The 24,681-nt window shown below is 47.7% G+C and overlaps 2 non-coding genes across 2 annotated transcripts; both read left to right on the top strand.

The window, feature by feature from the left end:
• Window positions 1-536: 536 nt before the first annotated feature.
• TRNAA-UGC (transfer RNA alanine (anticodon UGC)) lies at window positions 537-608 on the top strand. The gene has a single exon. It is a non-coding gene; the product is annotated as a tRNA-Ala (tRNA).
• Window positions 609-2,697: 2,089 nt separating this feature from the next.
• On the top strand, window positions 2,698-2,769 carry TRNAA-UGC (transfer RNA alanine (anticodon UGC)). Its single transcript has one exon. It is a non-coding gene; the product is annotated as a tRNA-Ala (tRNA).
• The last annotated feature ends 21,912 nt before the right edge of the window (window positions 2,770-24,681 follow it).

The following is a 24,681-nucleotide window of genomic DNA, read 5'->3' on the forward strand; positions in this document are numbered from 1 at the left end:
CAGTGATTAAACCCACACCCCCTACAATTAGCCATGCGAAAGAGTCAGGGAATACCTTTCACCTCTCTCAGAAAGATCACATGAATTTTTCCCCCACGTAACTGAGAATTTAATGGACTAAAACTCAGAATTAAGGTGCCGTCCTTAGCAATAGATGCACCTGGATCTCAACTCTTTACGTGCTTATGTAACATAGCTGTGTGTCCTGCAGTAAGAGCAGGAGTACCTTAATTCGTCTCAGGACATTTGTAAGCAGCACTCAACCATATTCTTCTTTCATGTAACCTTAACCAGTTGCCTTGAATACTCTGGCATGTTTAGATCGCATCTAGCTGTTGTATGTGGGGAATTTATTCATTCCAGGGTGAGGCTTATTCCATAAAATGGTGCTATACAATCCAGATGTAAGTCATGGGGAATCCCACATCTGACACCTTATTTTCTAGTGCCATATGTGGTGAATTTGAGGTACATAGAATTCCAGATTTCCTTCGGTGAAGCAAGGTCAGCCCGCCCCACCCCCACCCCAGGACATGGGGGATGTAGCTCAGTGGTAGAGCGCATGCTTTGCATGTATGAGGCCCCGGGTTCGATCCCCGGCATCTCCAGCCTTTTGCCAGGCTCATCTTGCCTTTTGGCAGAACCCTAGGCTGTCACCATGGGTCAGGAAGTGAGATGACATGCAGCTGGGGCCAGACCACCGCCGACATTGCCCGGCTCTTGCCTTGGAAAAGCTTGTGAAATGGGGCTATCTCATTTTCGGTCTTTATATTTCTCCCCCAAGAAACCAAAGTGGTGGTTCATCTTGGCAATCTCGGTATAGAAAACGGTCACAGCTGTCTTGGCCATTGATGTGAATTCTTCCTCTAAACCAGAGACTCCTTACAGAAGGTTTAAGAAAAACTGAATGTCTTCTTTATCCCAATCACTTGCGATTGGTCCATGAATCTACCGATTTTGCTTTTCCCTTTCCATTCACAGAGGCATTAAACATGCATGTTCTTCATGCTCAGTGCGTAGTGATGCATGTAGTAATGCCTCCCCTAACTTTCTGGCCTCTCCTTGACGTTTCCATGCTGTAATACTTTGGTCACAAATGCTTCCAAAGGGCTGTGGACTACCTTTGCCCCATACCCTTTGATCACATTTCCTTTTGTGTAGAATTTCAATTTCTAGGTCCCCTTCTTTCCTTCAAGCCAGCCCAGCACATTAAGGTAGGTAAGCAATCCCCCTTTAAGTTGAAAAGATGTAGCTGAGAAAGCATTCTAGGAAGTGGCCATTTGGAGAGCTAGCCCTAGGTCGTATTCATGAGTTTTCTCATTCCACTGCAGCACCCGCACCCAACTGCGCCACAACCATTATTGAAAGACAGATGAATGCATCACGGAAAGCTTTGCTGTCTCCGCCTTCGATAGCTCAGTTGATAGAACGGCCGAGAGTAGTGCAAAAACAGTAACCCTTAATTCGCCGGTTCAAATCTGCCGCGGAGGACTTCGCCCTTTAGGTTTCCATGCCTTCTCTGTTATTAAGACATTATGTTCCCCTCTGATTAAGAAAAAAAAAAATTCCGAGCTCCAAGTAAATGCTGGGACAGAAGGGTAGATGTCTTCTGTTTTCTAATGAAATTGACCACATCCTCATTTCTGAGGGATGTGGGAAGAGAAGTAAGCAAGGACCTGCAGATCAGAATTCATTCCAAAGCCTTGACTAAATATATGAAGGCACTTGGAAGACTTCCAGTCTCATTGTACCAAAGTAGATGTTTTGTCAGCCGACCCAGCTACTACTTGCCTACAATGAGAGCGGTCATATTTATATATATGCGAGAGGGAATTTAGAAAGCCACCATCTCCCTAAAACTGAGCAAGATGCGAAGTGGAGTAATAGTTTACAGATTTGGAGAAAATCTGAGATGTTCGTCTTGCCAAAAGGAGCACAGAAATACCCTCTCTGAGGATCAAACTCAGGACTTTCAGATTATGAGACTGACGCACTGCCTACTGCACAGAAGGCCGCACAAACCCTCCCAGAAATACGTCTATACCCCTTGAAGAGGAAAGGAGGCAAAAACGCTTATCTTATCTTGGAATATAAATACGATACGATTGACTCGCTGGATTAAAATCATATGGAGTTATAATGGTCAGAAGATATTTCTTTCCAGTGATTAAACCCACACCCCCTACAATTAGCCATGCGAAAGAGTCAGGGAATACCTTTCACCTCTCTCAGAAAGATCACATGAATTTTTCCCCCACGTAACTGAGAATTTAATGGACTAAAACTCAGAATTAAGGTGCCGTCCTTAGCAATAGATGCACCTGGATCTCAACTCTTTACGTGCTTATGTAACATAGCTGTGTGTCCTGCAGTAAGAGCAGGAGTACCTTAATTCGTCTCAGGACATTTGTAAGCAGCACTCAACCATATTCTTCTTTCATGTAACCTTAACCAGTTGCCTTGAATACTCTGGCATGTTTAGATCGCATCTAGCTGTTGTATGTGGGGAATTTATTCATTCCAGGGTGAGGCTTATTCCATAAAATGGTGCTATACAATCCAGATGTAAGTCATGGGGAATCCCACATCTGACACCTTATTTTCTAGTGCCATATGTGGTGAATTTGAGGTACATAGAATTCCAGATTTCCTTCGGTGAAGCAAGGTCAGCCCGCCCCACCCCCACCCCAGGACATGGGGGATGTAGCTCAGTGGTAGAGCGCATGCTTTGCATGTATGAGGCCCCGGGTTCGATCCCCGGCATCTCCAGCCTTTTGCCAGGCTCATCTTGCCTTTTGGCAGAACCCTAGGCTGTCACCATGGGTCAGGAAGTGAGATGACATGCAGCTGGGGCCAGACCACCGCCGACATTGCCCGGCTCTTGCCTTGGAAAAGCTTGTGAAATGGGGCTATCTCATTTTCGGTCTTTATATTTCTCCCCCAAGAAACCAAAGTGGTGGTTCATCTTGGCAATCTCGGTATAGAAAACGGTCACAGCTGTCTTGGCCATTGATGTGAATTCTTCCTCTAAACCAGAGACTCCTTACAGAAGGTTTAAGAAAAACTGAATGTCTTCTTTATCCCAATCACTTGCGATTGGTCCATGAATCTACCGATTTTGCTTTTCCCTTTCCTTTCACAGAGGCATTACACATGCATGTTGTCAAGCAGCAAACACTATCCTAGCCAGGGAAAATGTCAGTCAATCCCTTAATTAACTTGTGCTCACCCTCTGGTACCTTGGCACAGAGACATCAGGCTTATCTTAGAGGCAAAACAAATTGTGGAAGCACTCAAACCCTATTTTGTTAAGTGAATATATATCAAATCAAATCAAAGCCACACAGTCTATTAATCCAATGAGAAAGTTTTCTTCTTTAATCTTTTCGTTTAAGTAGATACATCAAGCTGGTGCCCTGATTCGGTGTCACGGCACCGGCTTGGGGTATCTACTTAAACGAAAAGATTAAAGAAGAAGTAGACTTTCTCATTGGATCAATAGACTGTGTGGTTTGATTTCATTTGATATATATTCACTTAACAAAATAGGGTTTGAGTGCTTCCACGTTTGTTATTATTAAGGATAGCTTGTTGGGCTTCCCAATTGAAGGTTGTGTTTGGGGAACAACTTAGGATAAGCACCGCCCACAGGATATCTTTCATGAAACATCTAGTGAGCACCTTATTCTTTTTAATAAAATCCCCTATCGTTATAGTGTAGTTTTATCTTAGAGGCAGTGTGTAAAGTATCTGTATGACACTTCAAACAGTAAAACACTGAAAACACACCACAAAATAATTGCACACCAGGTTGGAAGAACGGAGTACACTTTAATATATAGAACAAGGCCAAAATGACAAAAATCCAATTGTTGGAACCAGACTTATGATTTTTCAAAGAATAAACTACATTATAGTGCCTAAGGGCATATATTGCCAACAGCGGATATCTGGTCAAACTGGACCAGGTAAAAGTCAAAAGTTCAAGGATAACAAGTTGGATACAGTCGCAGATTAGTTCCATTTAAGTTTTACCTTCTTAAGATTTGTATCTCCGTTTGCAAGAAGAAGTTCGGCAGTAGTAAGGAGAGCACCACTGGCGATGGCCAGCCTGGTGTGAGGAGCAGGCCAGGCATCACGGATGGTTATACCTTGCAGTGGTAATCCATGTGGGCGGACAATGCTTGTTGAGAGAGGATTTGTACTTACAACAACTCACAGTGGCTTTCCAGACAAGCTACAAGGTTCTGGAGCTTGAGAATCACTTCTAAGGGCCCAGGGACTTATAGGCACCATTTGGGGCCAAAGAAGTCAGTGAAGAAGGATCCAGGAGCTCTGGGAAGCCTGGTATGTCTCTGAAGCTCAGGAGGTCCCCCTTATACTTTTTTGTCCAACTGCTGATGGTTCTGACTCTGAAAGTGCATCGCAGCCTGTGAACTAAGCCCCAGTGCCAGTGTTCTCCCCTTAGATATGATGGATGTGAATTTTTTACCCCAATTAGCAAGGACTTTAATCCATTTATAGGTCTCTGGTAAATGGTACCAGTGGTATTCAGGGCATGGGAGTTAAAGGGGTTACTAGGGCCTGATTGCGCCACCCTGACTGACCCAACTATACTGATGTCTGCAGGCCTGCCACTGCAGACTACATGAGCAATGCAAACTGTTCAAATTCAACTTTTCCCTCACCATAAGTGGCAAGGTCAAAGCACTATTTTTAATGTCAGTCACCCCTAGGTGTGGATCTATAAGTGCAAGCTTATATGTCCCCATACTAGCCTCCTTCTGTTAAGGGCTACTATGTGTAGTCAAGGGCCCCTAAGACTCGCATGGGCAGGTACCTTGTTATCTTGAGGTCACCAGGTCCATTAACTCCACTGGCATATGTCATGTTTGGTATCAAACAACTTGTCTTTTTAAACCTGACTTGTCCCCCAAGTCAGATTTAATGTTGGATGCATGTAGATGCCTACCTTAGAGTGCCTATTTGGTTGCCCCAGAATTTCCTGCTGCCACCAAGACAGGTATTTGATGCCCTGTCAAGAGGTGTGAACACTCCCAGGAGTCAGAAACAAAGGCCTGCCTGGGAAGGAGGTGACACCTCCCTCCCTGGCAAGAGGGCTAAAGAAGAGGCACATCAAGGCAGTGAGCTTCAAAGGCTGCACCTCCTCGAATATGCAAGTAGGCTGCCTCCCCCTACCCTCAGGCACATTTGCACCCAGACAGGCAAGAACATTAGGTATTTAGGAGGAGTACACCTCTAGTAGGCTAGCCACAACCCTAGGGTGGGTACCTGATCTGTACAGTCAAACAGTCAAAGACAGGTTCCGCTACTGTTAGAGTTGCAGAATAGAGGATTCTGGGTAAAAAAAAAAAGGTGTCACACTTCACCTGCTGTGATCACCTAGAGGGGCAGGTTAGCCGCTCAGGCTAGTAGCCCATTGGCCACTAGCCCCACACTGCTAACACACCCAATATTTAGGATTTTAGGGGCACCCTGGCTCCAGAACCTCAGGTCTGACAAACCTGCAAAAGGACGATAAGAAGAGACTCTCTTTTTCGACATCAGAACCTGCACATAGCAAAAGCACGCTAGCTGTGACAACAATCCTGAAACAGTACTACAAAGGCTCATCCTGATCCAGAGACTGGCTCCAAAAGAAAGGGGAGTCACTCTGCAACGCAAAGGCAGCTCCAAAATTACCTTGGACTAGAGGTACTAGTCCCCTCCAGCCTGCAGGCAAAATCGCACCTCCGGACTAAAGAATCTCTGGCCGTCAGAACTGTCAAGGGATCACCCAACAGTAAATGGTCTAGTGCACTGTGAGAGATGTACTCCTCACCACCACAAAGTTTCAGATGGCTATCATTCTACCCCGGACCCCAGGATGTCGAAGTATCTAAAGCTCCCTTTGCTAATACCAAGGTTTGTTGGTGGCCAGGCCAGCTACCACCTACTTTTTTCAATGCATTGCCACGAGGGATCTTAAAGACAACTTCAACATGTTGCCCCACTGGCCCCACTGTCAAGATTTCCCATTCCTTTCTTCACCAGCACCATCAAAGCAACAAGTATAGCGTTGTGTAGCCATTTTAGTTAAAGTTTCATACACGTTATTTTAGCAAAACCAGGCCTGCCGCTGTGCACTATAACCTAGATATACTTTATTCAGCTTTGTTTATTATTTTAACAATAGCCACATTTGTGGTCTTGTTTTATTTCTCTCTATCTAGCTGTTCTTTGCCTAGGCCAGCACTGTGTTCTTAAACAAGACATTTCTTTCACTCTGTGCTTTTCTCAAGGCTGCAGTAAAATAGGTTGCCGGTAAACGTGGTAACACTTTGTTTGAAGTGTTCATAGAAATATACACATCCTTACTTAGGGACATTTTCTCAGAACATCAGCTGTTTTATTATAAAAACACTTCTCTGTCCCATACACGGGAGGGGGAGATTCCAGCCAGATGACCACAACTGTATGCTGATTGCTGAATGCTTCATTACAGCTGCTTATGCAGACTTCAGGCCTCTTGCTCAGGTATGAAGGAAGATATCTTCCCAGGGGAACCTGAAGGGCAGAACTAAAGCTTAACATGCTGTGCTCTAAAATAGCCTAGGTAGGAATTATATTAGTGACTCTAGTGACAATGTGGTCGCGTTATTTTTATGCTTCACTCTCCTTGTCACAATCTTAATCCTGTCATGCTTCATCGTCCTGGTTATTGCAGTACATGCTTTATTATCCAAGATGCAGTTGCTTCATTAAAACTTTATTGAAACATTACTGCCTCTGTTTGTCCTTGTATATGTGAAACTAATGTAACTGAACGAAATGGATGTGATCTGAGTGACCACGATTTCCCTGAGGAATCAATTGTGTCTTGCGCTCGGCTGCCCAATCATCCCTGCTCTTGGGTGGAGATGAGGCACTGTTAGTTAGCAGGAGCAAAACCCGGATTAGGCCGAGTATGTCTGTCTCACTACATACAAAGACACCTCAGTACTATATACAGAGATGTCCGTGGTATTGAGGATTTCTTCCTCAGCTAAGTAGGGAGTACCTAACTAACGCTGTAGGTTGTTCAAGCTTGAACTCTTAAAAGGATAATCCCCATTTGGTGTGCTTATCTCTGAACAAAATTGACCATTCGCTATGGTGAACGCACAATGGGTAGGAATTGCAGTCAATATGCGACCACCCCTTACTGCTCATTTACTGGCACATGGCCTAACGGCCCGGGGGGTCCAGTCACATTTATTGTTGAGGCTCACCCAGCCTATAGAACAGATTTTTTTAATTCTTGGGTCACATTTCCAGCAGCTGATGAGAACACAAATACATTTCATCACTATACACCTGCAAATGCACCTGCACAATACAGAGCATATGCATATCTAGAAATACCTCTAACTTATCAAGAACATAATAATTGGTTTGATGGGGCCCTACCATTCTACACGTTAGGTTAGGTCCTCTAAGTAATGATGGTCATACCTGGCCTTTACTGGCCACTTATACACCTCACCCTGATGCAGTACCCTTGGCGGTAGCTGAAGTCCATTGCTTATACATTGAGTTTAAGGAAATACATAGACGATTACTACAGTTTGTAATGCAAACATTAACTACAAACCCAGCACGTGCTGCTCTGGCGCAAACACATGCAGTAACACCAGGCATTAATCTTGCGACTGTACATTCGATCATGGGTAAGGTACCTGCCAAACGAGAAGAAATTCAGTTTTGGTTAGCTCAAAAAATTTAAGCACTGGAAGCAGTATTTCCCCATACGGGACCTCAGGATAAGCATAGAATGTTAACTATGTGCTTGCCATTTGGGATGGTGCCGACTATAGCTGTAATACTTGGGGGACGGTATTTACCATGCTCTATGCTACCGCACATGGTACACAGACACTTGCCAATTTACCAGAAGTGTTGAAACAAATTCAAGATGAATACGGGGCAGCCCGGGCCCTGGATTTGGGGATGCAAATAATGGACAATTTTGCCACAGTATCCTCAATTATATTAAGGAACCTTAAAGGGCAAGCAGCCGCACTAGCAGTGCGCATGCGGCTCAGGGATGTTCCTCCATAGGATCAAGAACGTGAGCTGCCAAAGATTATCACGGGGACCTACTCTAGTATTGGTCAACTTCAGGGTAAATCTAATAAAGATTTTACCAAGCAAGCTCCTGAGGGTACTAAGAAATGGTGGGATAAAAAACAACAATCACCTAAAAAAGAAAGGGGAGAATCTCACCATACGGAGACCCCACAGAATAGATATAATCTCAGAAATAGAGGTAATATAAAAACGTCTGACAGATATCAATATACTGATACACGCCAATCTCGTTCCTTTCAGGACTCACCGGAAAAAACGCAGTGAGAGAGGTGGGCGGTCAGAGCAAAGAACTGAGTACGTGAAACCAAGACAGGAATCACAACTCTCTACAGAAGTTTCTGTTAAAAAAGAATAGAAACTTCCCCAACAAAAACCCCAATTCAAAAAGAAAAAGGTGGCAGCAGTTGCAGTTCGACATGTCACTCAAGAAGAGGGTCCTCTTGAAGAACAGGAAGTGGGCACTAGCGCTGCTAGACAGCGTGGCAGAGGTCACAATAGTTTGCCAGAATTTTCTGGGGCATCTGGAGGTGAAAGCAACTGATGACTTCCTATAAGTAGAGACTGTAGACATGCGTGTCTCCACGCCTGATAGGATGTACAAAGTAACGTTACAGTTAGAAGGAGACATTGAGCGCACAATCAATGCAATCTTTTGGGACCGCGTCATAAATATATATGATATTCCCGAAAGGGATTGGCCACCTGAATTTGTCCGTACCTGCCCATATGGGGAATATGTTATTAAACCTTCTTTCTCACCCCTTGTTCCAGAGGGACTCGCAGAATCCTACGCCATCTATTAGGCATTGGCGCAGGCACCCGCATTATATTGCAACCACATAGAATGGAATAAGGATTGCCCCTATCATGTAATCCCTATTAAAAATTAACCCCAACCACAACCCCAATATCCAAATAAACACGATGCAAAAGCACGTGTGAAGGAAATCATCACACAACTGGAGTACCAGGGCGTAATCGAACCCTGTGTCACACCAATGAATAATCCCTTATTCCAAGTAGCTAAACCGGACCATTTGTACAGAATAGTCTTAGACTGCAGACATTTAAACAGTCATACACACACATATGCTATACAAAACTCACATAGCAGAGCACTCATGAACAACATAGTGCGTAAAAAATACAAAACAACACTGGACATTTCCATAGTTTTTTTCTGCCAAAATATAGCACATGAGAGTAGAGACTTAATAAGTTTCAGTGCACTAGTCTCCCCAAAACAATTCTGTCTTTTACCACAGGGGTACAAGAACTGTCCAGGACTGTTCGCAGCTCATGTGACTTCAATATTGCATGACATTGACCCTGAAGCATTGTCCTATGTAGATGATATCTATCTCACGTATGATGAATTACTGCAACATTTAAGACGGGTAGCCTGCGGTGTTGTGGGATTTGCTGAGTTCGGCTACAAATTCAATTTAAAAAAAACAAAAATATCCTTCCTCAGTGTCCTGTTTTTGGGATATGAGCTATTAAGTGAAGGAAAGAGCCTAGCGCCACAATTCTTGGAAAAATGCACACAGTTGCAACCTCCAAATACAATTAAAAAACTTCAATCCCTATGGGGTTTTCTAACTTTTGGCAGAATTTACATTCCAGATTCTGCATCGCGCATTAAACTTTTATATGACTTAATATGCCCTGACTTTTCAAGTTAATTTTGGACAATCGAACACACGCATTCTCAGAGCTTTGCAAACAGACATGCTTGCAGCACAACACTTACACCGAAGGGACAACAAAAAACATCTGGTCATCAGAGTAATTGCTGGTGCCATTGGTTTTACCTATGTAACTTTCAATGAGGGCGAGACAGTCCGATTGCATACAAATCACATTTGTATTCAGCAGCAGAACAAGGCTTTGCTCCCACTGAGAAAATTCTCACTGCTGTTCAGATGGCTGTCATTGAAGAAAGACCACTAGCCTAGGGGAAACGCATTATTGTCGTCTCTCCAAAGCCAGCGTTCCAAAGGCTGAAGCATTACATCCACATTGGATTCAATGCGCAATGTCCTTGACAGCCACAGATGTTGACTACATTTTTGACCCAAAATTACAAACTCAGGAATTTTTGCAATATGAACAAGAATACCCAGTTCCAGCAAACACACTGCCTATTGATCAATATCAAATGTACACTGATGGCTCAGCACAACCTGCAATTGGCACAAACATCAATACTCCGCTGCTTGCGCAGTCGTAAGTGGCTATATGGAGGATAATAAATTTTGTCCCCAACATACGTTCACATAATCCCCAGGGGACTGCACAGCACAACTAGCAGAGGTAAAGGCTCTGGTGATGGCACTGGAACACACGGATATGGCACAGCTAACACTGATCGTCTGTGATTCGTATTACTGTGTCCAGTCCTTCAATTAATACCTGCATTACTGGTGCCAGAAGGGGTTCAGAGATTCTAAAGGCAACACCATCAAACACAGAGGGGGTCATTCTGACCTCGGCGGTAAAAGGCGCTTACCGCCGGTCAGAAGACCGCCATAACACCGCCGCGGTAAACCGCCACGGTCATTCTGACCCGCAACAGGCAAACCGCCAAAAACCCGACATCCACAAAAGTCCGCCACACCAAAGGTCAGCGAAAAACTGGCGATGACCAAACCTCCATCGTCACGCCAACAGAAATACGCCCCTGCCATTCCGACCCACGAATCCACGCGGCGGTCTTTCAACCGCGGTATTCCACTGGCGGTACACACCGCCGCGGTCGAAATACACACACACTTACAAAACACAACCACATTGGACAATTTGAAATACACACACCTGATACACATACAAACAACACACCCACTACAATATAAAACACACACCCACATCACCCACAAACCCTTATGACCACAATAGCGACTGAAGGACAGAGAGAGACAGCACTGCTTAGAGTAGACCATCACACAGAGGCAAATCACAACATCACCCACACAATTACCACACACAAAACACCATACACCACCACACACATCACACTCTACAACACATACAACATCCCTCACCTCATCCACACCACCCCATGGCACCCCAAAGACACCCCAGGTTCTCTGACGCAGAACTCAGGGTCATGGTGGAGGAAATAGTTTGTGTAGAGCTCCAGCTCTTCGGGGCACAGGTGCAGCACACCACCATTGCCAGGAAGATGGAGCTATGGCAAAGGATAGTCGACAGGGTCAACGCTGTGGGACAGCATCCACGCAATCGGGATGACATAAGGAAGCGCTGGAACGACCTACGGGGGAAGGTGCGTTCCATGGTATCAAGGCACAACATCGCGGTGCAGAAGACTGGCGGCGGACCCCCACCTACTCCCCCAGAATTTACAGCATGGGAGGAGCAAGTCTTGCACATCCTGCATCCTGAGGGCCTCGCAGGAGTAGGCGGAGGAATGGACTCTGGTAAGTCAAATCTTAACTACTTCTTCCCACCCCCACCCCACCTGCATGCCAGCACATACCCCCACCCCATCACACCAACTCCTTGCAAATGGCTCACCATCACAACCCACCCATCCCAACACCAAGCCCTGCATGCGACCACAAAGCATGGACACCCATCACCAAAGCATGCCCACTGCACACACACATCACCCCCACAAGCCACCCTCACAAAAGCCCCCACAAGGGAATGCCTGCACTTGGGTACACGGCCACCCACCCATTACACGAAATGCCACACACAGAAGCAATAACCATACCCTTATACCCCTGCAGGACCCGAACGCCACCAACCGCCACGGAGGGTCCAGAGATGTCCATCCCACCCCCAGAAGAGGCCCCCAGTGATGACAGCAGCTCTGTCGACCTGGACCCAGATGACCAGCCCGGCCCATCGGGGACCTCGGGACAGTCGGTTCCCCACAGACAGCCACAGGCTACAGCAGACCGAACCCCCTCTGGGAACACCAGCACAGCTCCCACCCAGCGGGCCCATGCCTCTGTCTCCAGGACACGTTAATCAGCGGTGTGTCGGCCACTACAGGGCACCCAGGTTGACCCACCACCCCAACAACAACAGGGACCTGAGGGCAGTGGTAGTGGGCACACCGTCCAGGGGACAGAGGCCCAGGAACACAGGGGAACTGGGAGGGCTGCTGTGCGACAGGGGGGGGGACAGGCCCAGGGAACCCACTCTCCACGAGGCCCTCTCCTCCATCACGGGAGCATACCACCACTCCCAGGAGACGATGGCGACGGTACTGGCCAGGGTCCAGGAGATCCAGGCACTGCAGGAGGAACGGTACATGGGGTTCAGAGAGGAACTGAGGAACATTGGTTCCGCAATGGGGACCATCGTCGTGGCCCTTAACCAGATAGTCACCACATTGCGGGACATGTGGCACCCCAAAGGGCCCCTGTCACTAACCCAGACCAGGAACAGCCTACCACCTCTGCCGGCGCTAGTGGACAGGAGGCCCTCACACAACGACAGGCCACCAGGACCCCACCTCCTGCAGAAGAAGAACCACCCCGCAAGCGGAACCTGTGATCTCACAAGAAGACTGAGTAGGATGCCAAGACCCCCGCCAGCATAAGATACCCTCTGATGTCATCCCACTGTCCCACATTGTCACCCTGTCCAACCTTTAACTGCCCCTGCTCCATCCTTCCACAGGCATATGGACAATGCACCTGTGAGACTGAGAACTGGACTCTGCCATGGACATTACTCCACCCCCACCCATCACCGTCTTACAATCATGTACCTAAATGTAGCACTGTAATAAAATCACTTATTGCACTTAAAAAATCAGGAGTCTGCTTGTATTCTTAACAAATGTATTAGACATAACGGTGCAAAAATGTTCAGTTACTTTGTGATGACAACATACCACTGTCATACAGCTTTAGTCCATGGGCAAACAAAGCAGAAGTCACGCAGTGGGTCATACAGCTCGGAAAAGGAAAGGGAAAGTCACAAATCAGTTAACAGGAACTGGGGGGAAACACAGACAGTAGAGAGGCAGGAGGCCTTAAGTAAATGTAAAATGGCGTGGTTGATTCTTACCTGGGTGCTACTGAAAATACTGTTGTATCACTGTATCCCTGTTGTCCGTGTCGTCCCCGTCGTCTTCCTCCTCTTCACTCTCCACAGGCTCCACAGCTGCTACAACATCACCATCTGGACCATCCTCCTGCAGAAAAGGCACCTGGCGTCGCAAAGCAAGATTGTGAAGCATACAGCAGGCCACGATGATATGGCACACCTTCTTTGGTGAGTACATTAGGGATCCACCTGTCATATGCAGGCACCTAAACCTGGCCTTCAGGAGGCCGAAGGTCCTTTTTATGATCCTCCTAGTTCGCCTATGGGCCTCATTGTACCGTTCCTCTGCCCTGGTCCGGGGATTCCTCACTGGGGTCAGTAGCCAGGACAGGTTGGGGTAACCAGAGTCACCTATTAGCCACACACGGTGTCTCTGTAGCTGTTCCATCACATAAGGGATGCTGCTATTTCGCATCATGTACGCGTCATGCACAGACCCAGGGAACTTGCCATTTACATGGGAGATGTACTGGTCAGCCAAACAGACCACCTGGACATTCATCGAATGATAACTTTTTCCGTTTCTGTACACCTGCTCACTTTCTTTGGGGGGAACCAAAGCCACATGGGTCCCATCAATGGCACCAATGATGTTGGGAATATGTCCAAGGGCATAGAAATCACCCTTCACTGTAGCCAAATCACCCACGTCAGGGAACACAATGTAGCTCCGCATGTATTTCATCAGGGCAGACAACACTCTGGACAAAACCTTAGAAAACATAGGCTGAGACATCCCTGATGACATGGCCACTGTTGTCTGAAAAGACCCACTTGCAAAAAAAATGGAGTACTGACAGAACCTGCACCAGAGGGGGAATCCCTGTGGGTTGGCGGATGGGGGACATCAGGTCTGGCTCCAGCTGGGCACACAGTTCATGTATAGTGGCTCTGTCAAGCCTGTATGTAAGTATGATATGTCGTTCTTCCATTGTCGACAGGTCCACCAGCGGTCTGTACACGGGAGGATTCATCCTTCTCCTCGCAAGTCCCAGCGGACGGTGCCTAGGAAGGACAACATGGAGCACAGAGTCAAGCAACCCACAGGTACGTTCACACAGCGTTATGCATTGAAAGGCTTGTATGAGTGGCAATGCAAGGCCTAGGCCTGTGTGACGCAGTAGAAATTAAGCCATGTGGGCCCTTGAAATGGTGGCTGCCTGACCTGTGAAGTGTGACAATGGGATGTGAGGACAATGCGCTGGCGTGGCACACCGTGGCGGTAGGCGGTCGAAGACCGCGGTGCTAAGCCGCATTGGTTAACATTGAATCCTATGGGTTTCAGGAGCCAATGACGATGTGCGCCGGCGGTCGCGGTACGCACCGCCGCGGGCGTGACCGCCATTTTCTATCTGCTTAATCACTCGAGACCTGATCATCCACAGGAGAGGACCTATACTGCAAGTGCTGCTGTGACCTCGGTCTGGGAGATACAATGGCTGCTGCGACTGGGGAAAGGGCCCCTGCCTTCACATCTGAGGAATTGGAGAAACTTGTTGATGGGGTCCTCCCCCAGTATGCGCTACTCTACGGTCCTCCAGACCAACAGGTTAGTACACAGGGTGCACGTTGTATGGGCTATGCCTGTGTTGAGTGGGGTGGATGTAAGATGGTGGGGAGGTGAGCGAATGAGGAGTGCAACGCACGACAGATGAGAGCATGTGCCACATGGCAAGGTTGGTGAGGGGGGGCCACTCACATTGACCATGCAGAAAAGTGATGATATTTCCTTTCCCACCCTGTACATGTCACATAGGTCAGCACCCATCAGAAGATCGAAATTTGGCGTGCCATCGCCAAGGACGTCCGGGCCCTGGGGGTCCACAACAGACGGGGCACCCACTCCCGAAAGAGGTGGAAGGACATCCGCCGTGGGACCAGAAAGACCGCCGAGGCTCTGCTGGGGATGGCCTCCCAACGTAGGAGGGGTGCCAGCCGCCAATTGACCCCCCTGATGTCCCGGATCCTGGCGGTGGCCTACCTTTATTTGGATGGGCGCGTGAGGACATCACACCAGACACAAGGGGGTGAGTATCTGCACATTCTGCTATCTTTGCGCGCAGTGGAGGTGTCTGGGTGGGGGAGGAGGGCTGTGGCTATCTCTAGGCCAGGGTGTATTCTGTAGGCTAGGCCCCTCCGTTAGGCATGGCCCTGTGCCCCCGCCCCCCACCTCTGTAGGGTGCTATGTACAACTATCCATGGTCCGGCCTCACCTATGTGTGCATTTGTCACAATAACTGAGTAGTGTACCCCGATTGCGCGGCGTAGTGATGGGGGCTTCTGTGTCTGTACTCTCCGACAACGGTGTTGCCAATGCATGCACTCAACCTGTCTTTATTTCTCCCCCCCCCATTTTCTTTGTCTTCCTGTTCATGTGTGCATTAGCATCATCAGGCAGAGGAGAAGTGGCATTGGCGCACGAGGGAGCTGCATCTCACATGGCCCCGGAGGGCCATGCAACCGACTCCGAGTACACCAGTGAGACGGAGGGCGAGGGGGGCTCCACAACGGGGACCCGTGGAGACGTCAGCGACACAGACACGTCCTCGGAAGGGAGCTCCCTTGCGGTGGCGGCAACATCCGTGCCCACCGCCACAACAGGTACAGCCGCCACCCAGCGCACCAGCTCCGCCCTCCCAACAGCCCCTCCGCATTCGGCCCGTGCCCGCTCGGCCAGGAAGCCGGCCATCTCCTTCGCCCCAGACACCTCAGGCCCTGCCCCAGTTACCCCTGCTGCCCTCAGTGAGGAGGTCATTGACCTCCTCCAGACGCTCATTGTTGGGCAGTCCACCCTTTTGAATGCCATCCAGGGTGTAGAAAGGGAGGTGCATCGGAGCAATGCACACCTGGAGGGCATTCATTCGGGTCAGGCTGCCCATCAGCGATCGTTCAACGCTCTGGCCTCAGCATTGACGGCAGCCATTGTCCCTGTCTCCAGCCTTCCTCTTCAAACTCCCTCCACCCAGTCCCAGTCTCCTGTTCCTCTGCCTATCCCATCCACACCATCAGACCAGCCTGCACACACCTCAACACCCAAGGGCAGCTCATCCAGACATAAGCACCACAGATCACACAAGCATTCACCCAAGCAACATCCAGATGCAGACATGCCAACAGTCACTACCTCCTCTGTGTCCCCACCTCCTCGTCTCCCTCCTCCCTCCCTGTGACGTCTCCACTCACACCTGCATGCACACCCCCATCAGCCAGTACGTCCATCACCAGCACACCCTCCAGACCAGTCCGCACACGTGCAGTCACCACCCCCACTGCCATTTACACATCCCCTGTGTCCTCTCCCAGTGTGTCTGTGACCCCCTCTTCCAAACCACACAAACGCAGGCAGACACCCACCCAACAGCCATCCACCTCACGACAGCCTCCGTCACAAGCACCTGCACCCAAAGACAGCACACTTGACTCTCCTACAACCACATCCTCTTCCTCCACTCCCATACCCACTGCACCTACCCTTCCCATTGCTCCTAAAAAACTTTTCCTCTCCAAAATTAACCTCTTTGCATCACCTGACCCACCCCCTCCATCTGGTAAGAGTCCAAAGAGCACCTCAGCCACCACAAGCCCTGCACCTACTAGGACCATAGTTCAGGGCTATTGGAGTCCACCAGCTCCTAGGGCAGGAACATCGGCCAGCAGCAAGGGGACAGCCAGCCCACCCCCTGGGAAGAGGACCAAAAAAGCGAAGGGCCGGCGCGACAAGCCTGAGACGGCTGCCACCAAGGACAGTAGCCTTGCCCCGTCACCTGGCACATCAACAAAGGGAGGCAAGGGCCCCAGAGATTCAGCAAAGGAGGGCAAGGGCAGCAGGGCGGACAAGTCCGGCAGCAGGCGAGCTGCCCAGGAGGGCCCCACCAGCCCCATTCCGGGTGTGACGGAGGACACCCACGGGCCCAGGACTTCATCACAGGAGGGCCCCGCAACCGAAAGGTCGGATGGCGACTGAGCGGGAAGTATTGGCCAGGTCTGGTTCCCTATAAACACAAGACAAGCACCGCTGAACAGGGGCCGCTGTGACAAGCACCGCTGAACAGGGGCCGCCGTGACAAGCACCGCTGAACAGGGGCTGCTGTGACAAGCACCGCTGAACAGGGGCCGCCGTGACAAGCACCGCTGAACAGGGGCCGCCGTGACAAGCACCGCTGAACAGGGGCCTTCCTGTCAGGCACCGCTCCGCTGGGCACCGCCGTCTCTGAACTGCTCTGCTGGGCCCTTCATCTCAAACACCGCTCCGCTGGGCCCTTCATCTCAAGCACCGCTCCGCTGGGCCCTTCCTGTCAGGCACCGCTCCGCTGGGCACCGCCGTCTCTGAACTGCTCTGCTGGGCCCTTCATCTCAAACACCGCTCCGCTGGGCCCTTCATCTCAAACACCGCACCGCTGGGCACCGCCGTCTCAAGCACCGCTTGGCTGGGCACCGCCGTCTATGTACTGCTCTAATGGGCCCTTCATCTCATGCACCGCTGGCCCATTGGCAGTGCTGGTTCTGTGTCGAGCAGGGCTTCACGAAGGACTCTGGCCACCATGCCTCCTCCATGACCAGTGGAGTCGGTAATCCATCTGATGGACTGTGGCTTTGCACTCCCCAGGATTATGCAGTGGGCAACCCACCCACCTTATAGACTTGAGAGACTGTGGCTTTGCACTCCCCAGGATTGATCAGTGGGCAACCCACCCACTGTAGAGACTTGTGAGACTGTGGCTTTGCACTCCCCAGGATGTAACAGTGGGCAAGCCACCCACTGTAGAGACTTGAGAGACTGTGGCTTTGCACTCCCAGGATGGAACAGTGGGCAACCCACCCACTGTAGAGACTTGAGAGACTGTGGCTTTGCACTCCCCAGGATGTAACAGTGGGCAAGCCACCCACTGTAGAGACTTGAGAGACTGTGGCTTTGCACTCCCCAGGATGGTACAGTGGGCATGGAGGCCCCTCGTGGATCTGGCGTCGTGGACTCATGTGGCTGAGGTGCCCCTCCTTCCCTTCCCCCTGAGGTGCCTGTAGTTTTATCATCTGATGCCCCAGCAGTGTTCTCTCCAATGGTATCTGGTCTCGTGTGTGGGCTTTGCCCATGTGTTTGTGCACATTGGCCCACGGACAATGGAACTTTGCCAAAATGTGCAGGACTTATGGCCTATGTATATATTTTTAACTATGTTCATTATTTAATATGTATATTTCATATTTCCCATTACTTCATTTGAGCTATAATATACTTCAATTTTAATTATCATTTTATTTTGTCTTTGCATTATTCCGGGGGGTTTGGGGGTGTCACTCTGACTTGTTGCTCTGCATTGGTGTGTAGGTATTTGGGGTGAGGGGGTGGGTGTATCGTGTATGTGTGTGCCCGTAACCTTTCCTCCTCCCCCCTCCCCTGTGTCGTAGGTGTAGTACTCACCATTGTCATCTGCGCCGGCGTTCGTACTCCTGGTAGAAGAGCAGGTAGACAATAGCTGGTAGGATGTTTAATTCGGGTTCCATGCTGTCCAGATTCCTCGTGGAGGGTATAGAGGTGAGCGTTTTCCAGTTCGTAGTCTGTTTCCGCCGTGTTTTTATCGGCGGGGCTCCCTCCCCGGAAAAGGTGGCGGATTGGTGAGTTGTGATAGGGTGGGCGGTACATTGTCTGCCGCCTGTCTGTTGGCGGTGACCGCCGCGCTGTTTGTTTGTGCCGCCGTGCCAGTCGGAGTGCTAAAGTGGCGGGCTGTGTTGGCAGTTCCCGCCAGGGTCAGAATTCCATTTTTTTTACCGCCGGCCTGTTGGCGGGTTGGCCGCCGCTTTATCACCGACCGCCAGGGTTAGAATGACCCCCAGACTTCTGTGGGGGAAAGTAGCGGATCTGAAGAAAACGCTACCAAACGTTCATGTTCTACATACACTTGGACAATAGAGCATTGGAATCCATGTTGTTGGAAATACATTGGCGGATGAAGCCGCCAAATCAGCAGTAGCTACGGCTGCTGTTGCTGCAGTAACCCATTCTGGAACGAAACCGGACGATGACATATGGACTGCTGTGAAATCCATGGGTAAAGGCACGCCCTATCCAAAAGCATTTCCTGCTAAATATTCCTACCGAATGGGAGGCTGCCTAGACGCTGAAGTAAAAATACCAGGCGTGGGGGTTCGAGTAATTCCCAACAAAGATATAAGATCAGAGTTGATTAAAGCAGCGCATGAGGTGGTAGCATCTGCCCATGCTGGTGTGGCTGGCTACAATAGCATTATAGCAAACACATTATTGGTGGCCAGGCCTATGCAAACAGGCCAAGCAGTATGTCCTTTGTTGTGACATCTGCCAACAAACGAAGGATTCCATCGTCAAACGGACACCACAGACACCCCTCCTAATTTCCAACAAACTATTACAATGTGTGTTTTTGGACCACTGTGGTCCCCTAACACCGGACAGTGCATACAAATACATTTTATTAGCTGATGTCTCTTGCTCCAGATTTCTATGGGTGTGTCCACTACGCTCGGCTGACGCTTGGACTGTTATTAAAGATTTGCAAGTCTTTATCTGTACATGTGTAGTTGCGGCTTTCCACTCGGACCAGGGCCCTGCTTTAGCCTCAAGGGCATTCAGGGACGCCATGGCTTTGTTAGGGGTCCAACTCTATTACTCGTCTCCAATTCATCCCGAGGGAAATAGTGTCGTGGAACGACAAAACCGTAATTTAAGCAATCCTTAACAGCCAGAGTCTTAGGTACGGTTCGTAGTTGGCTGAACCACCTGTATGGAGTACAGAGAGCACTTAACAATCTGCCTAGAAGGTCCCTGGGGGGTCGTACTTCATATGAGTTCCTGTTTGGAACTCAAATGTATGTTCCAGATCTTGATGGTCCTGGCATGGAGGCTGCAGAAACACCTTTTGACATAAATGAACGTGTCACTGTCTTGCAGGAATTATAACAGTTCTGTGATGACAACGCTTCTGCAGTTTTGCCTCCACCGGAATTAAGGATGTACCAATTACACCTACCGGCTGGATTCCTAAAGTTGGGGATTTAGTACGTGAAAAAGTTGCTGTGAAAAAGGCGTTCCGTCCTTCTTATCATGCACCGGTCCCAGTCTTGGGAATGCACAGTACTAGAACTGTCATTCTATCGCTGTTGGCTGGTGCTAAAGGAAATCGCTTTGTATCTATCGACAATGTCAAGTTACACCATGTGGCCGATCCTGCACAGCAGACCAAGAGGAGCAGTCAGAAGTTCCCGAATCGCTCTCACTAATGGTCAAGAAGTCTCTCTACAAGTTTTGAGCAGCAACACTGACACCTCTCCGAGCTTGAGGAGGGTGGTAAATGATCTTGCAATAGTTCCCCTAATATCTGTTACAACAAACAATACTGAAAGTACTGATTGAGTTGACACAACTTCAACACAGACAGATGGCGTCATTTACTATGAACCACCACGGGAGACCCTTACCAGTTCTCCTCCTACAAATACGGCTCCAGTTTTTGCACAAACAGCTTCTGGATACTTTGCCAACATCAATGATACTTTCTCAGACTCAATTGCCTTTTCTACATCTGAACTGCCCAAAACATGTAAGATGATAAACTGGCTTAAAACAAATTACTTTATTTTTTCATGGAACTATCTGTGGCTTTCCTTGACTGTATTAGCTTTCCTCCTTTGGACTGGCTTTGTCATAACATTCTTTCCTTTAATACATGGTCATTTTCTTCCTGAAAGATCAACAGTTGAACAGGTGGATGAGGTCCTAAAACCCAATTTTTCTTCTCACAAGGTTCGCAGAGACTTGTCTTTGGTGAACATTTCCGCTATATCAATTCCTGTTGGGATTGTTTGGGATAAAGTCACATTTTATATATACGGCCCAACGGAGGTCATTCAAATACCATATGTGTTTAAACTTTCAATGAACTATGTAATAAAACCCGGAGTTGTTTCTGATGACTGGGATGTGTAAACAGTTGACTCTATGATGACTGAATTGCAGTATTTGAAAGTGAAGATGTTTATCAATCTAGAGAGAATTATGGTGATATGTTTTGCTATAATTATTATGGACACCATTCCATTCATAGAGCAAGTACCCCAAAGACTATTTTTAATTACACACAATGGGAACATTGTCTAATTCCACCACAAGGAAGTTCTAAAACATATTCTGAAAAGTTTGCATATTTTTCTGGGCACAATGGTAAAAATGCTGAGTCATATTAATTTTAATTGCCATCAATGGAAAGTGTACACATATTATTGACAGATACGAAATTCATTTATTCGGATTCCTTTGTTTCCCGGTTGGGGTATAGAAGGCTATGAATATTGGCTGAAGTCGATTGACTTAAAAAGTGTGTGGGGAACAAGAAATTGGTAAGTTAGGAGGAAGGAAGCTTTATTTAGAGCATGCCTGATACTTGTTCAAATAATATTTTTAAATGAAACTGTACAACAAACAAGTTGCTTAACGTTAGCAAAAATTAAGGATTTGAATTCGCCCAGAATCACTGCCCCTGCAAAATTTTAGAAATGGCAAAAGTATATAAATGTAACTGAAGATCAGCTCGAGGAGTGGGTCCAGAATGCCATGTTTAATGCTTCACTGTCACGTCCTGGCAGGTGGTTAGTGTGGCCAATAGATACCAATGGGTGTGATAAACGTTTTATAAACTTTACGGGGGTTTTAGAACAAGTGGGACGGACCCTCGCTATGTGTCATCCGAACATGCAGATATAGTAACAACATACGTTGTAAGGAAACTATGTCAGCAGTGGTTGAAGAACTCCTCACTAGATGCTGTTAGAGAATACCTCAGTCTCCTGTCTAATAACACTGATTTACAGGACTTCCTGTTAGGCCCCAGAAAACAACACAGAAAGTGCTTCTTATATGCAGTATATAATGAAATTTGGAAGCTTTCCCAACAAGAAGCTGCTGCCCGGTTAAGGCAAATAGACCAGGAAAACTTACAGAAGGCATTAGCTGTTGTAGATAATGAGATTAATACCCTGTCCCACCGGATATACACCTTAAACAACATTGTTTCTTCTGTGATAGACATAATACAAAGTGATATGTCTTCGTTGCACCATGGACAGAATCAACAAAGGTCCATTATGCAGTAGGGTTGGACACTTCAAACACTGAAGGCAGGTCACGTTCCCTGCCAACACATTAGCACAAGGGACATATTTTCCACATTCAATTTAACGCGACAACAATAACTAATGGCTAAGAAAGAAGCGACTTATGTCATGTTAAACATCGAAAAGTTAGAAAAGTTGCCTTTTCTGTGGCTGAAATACCATCTGCTGAGTGGTTAATACATGGGGTCATTAATCTGCCTATTTCAACACTTCAATTCACGTCCTGCTTAAAACATATTCCAGTAGGCAGATATGAAAGGCTAGGAGATAGTTACATCCATGAATTGTGGGAGCTGCCCTTCTCGTACAAATGTCTCAGTGGCATGAAAAAGGTCTTCCTTAGCGGTAGTGAATGCAAGACTTCTGTCAGCCATTCGATGGTCGACAGCTATCCTTGCATGGGCGTGTGACGCTTCAGGAGCGAACTTGGCTTATTATCTGAAGGGAGTTCCAGTCCCCTTGATTAGACCTGTGTTCCACGTGCTCTCCAATGGCAGCCATGGTCTCCTCAATTGTGAAAACTGTTGTGGGATGCGAGCCGGAATAGTTTATATTGTTTCGGTCTCTAAGATTGTTACATGCTGCGGGAACATACTTTTTCCTCCCACAAGACAGAAGGAAGTAGCTGAAATTTGGCCCAATATTGCTGCTTCTAATGTAAATTTTGACAACTTGGGCAGACTCAAGGCTTTATTGTTCCAAAAACATGTGGCGCTCACATCTGCATGCGAGACCTACACAGATAGCAAGGTGATCAGCAGAGATGAAGTCCCTTTTAAGTACTAACTTTCCTGGACACTTTGGTGAGCTTGTGGGACGGATATTTAATGCATCCAGTACTACTGGAGTCGCAAATTTCTTTAAGGCTGTTCGTTCTGGTTTCGTTCACACCTTCTCCATATTCAGTTTATTACCATCAGCCATCCACTCAATATTCTCCAGTATTTTCGGGTAATTTCCAATAACTTTGGCTATAATAGGTGGCATTTTGCTATTGCTACTTTTTCTGCGCAATGGCTGTCCTGCCACAAAAAGGAGGACTGAAAGCGCTCCCACCAGCGCAACTGTGTCATGAACGCGTGATGCAGTACTTTGGAGCAACACTCTTGGAGCAATTAGAGTGTGACTGGTCTCTGTCATTCAGACCGGTTTTGCATTGTGTGCAGCCCATGTTTCGGTGCCTCTGGTGCTCCTTTGAACATGCACTGAAAGTTTGCCTTTCTACGCAGCGCTTGCTTTCATTGGATGCTGATCCGTTGATGTTCTCGCTGAGGGCTCATTATCAGACATGCGCGTTGAGGGTGCATATGCTACGGTAAGCTGCTTATGAGTTGCCCTTCATGGAGGATGCAGCTCTCAACTCATTGTTGGGCACACCACAAAATGCTGCTGCCTTGGCTGGAGCTCAGGCTTTGGGACACGAATGCTCCTTGGTTTTCCTTGGCGATGAACTTCCTACTTTACCACCTGCCGAAGTGGAAGATTCCCTGTCTTCAATTATCCCGGATCCTATTGCCAACTTCCAAAATGACTCCGACTATTGAGATTCTACCTTTTTACGCCACTTACCATTTTAAATTGTTCTTTTACACATGTTCAAGTATCTTTTTAACTCGTCATTATTGACATTTTTACACATATGCCTTAGGTTGAATTTTAGTAGCTTTTATATATCATTAGGCTTTGAACCACCTTTGAACCGGCAAGGTGTTGAAGTAAGCCTCAGCAAGGCCTACTAGTGCAAGGGGTTCACCTTTCTCTGCACAAAGTCCTCAGACCATGTAGGAAGAAGTTGGCACAGAAACTGGAATAAAAGACAAAAGTTTATTAACCTCATGAGGTGGTACTACAGTTCAAACAGCACCCTAGAGTAATGTCTGAAGTAGCACACTGAACTGAGAGAGCATGGTCCTTTTATACCCACACAGGGGCTAAAAGGAGATGGTACAATTATGGAAACAAGACTTGTATACATGTAAGGTCATGTGGAAAATGCACAGTCGACAGGTAGGAGGAGCTAACAGTTCCCAAGGACTAACAGCTGCAGACTTTACTGAGCATGTGCGAAAGTAAGAGATGCTAAATATAACTTGTCACTAGGCAGATTTCAAGAGCAGTTAACAGAAAGGTAGGACAGAGCACATGGTGAGCACATGGCAGCATGTAGCAAAGAAAATGGCTGCCATGAATACAAAATGGATTCCGCAAAATGTTCACAATAGTTACTAAATACAAGATGTCTTCTACTAATGCTTAATCTAATCACTGCTAAATTACAACAAAGGGGAGGGTGTTGTTTAGCCATTTTAGGTATAGCTC

Source organism: Pleurodeles waltl, chromosome 4_2 (assembly GCF_031143425.1).
Source record: "Pleurodeles waltl isolate 20211129_DDA chromosome 4_2, aPleWal1.hap1.20221129, whole genome shotgun sequence".
Lineage (NCBI taxonomy): Eukaryota > Metazoa > Chordata > Amphibia > Caudata > Salamandridae > Pleurodeles > Pleurodeles waltl.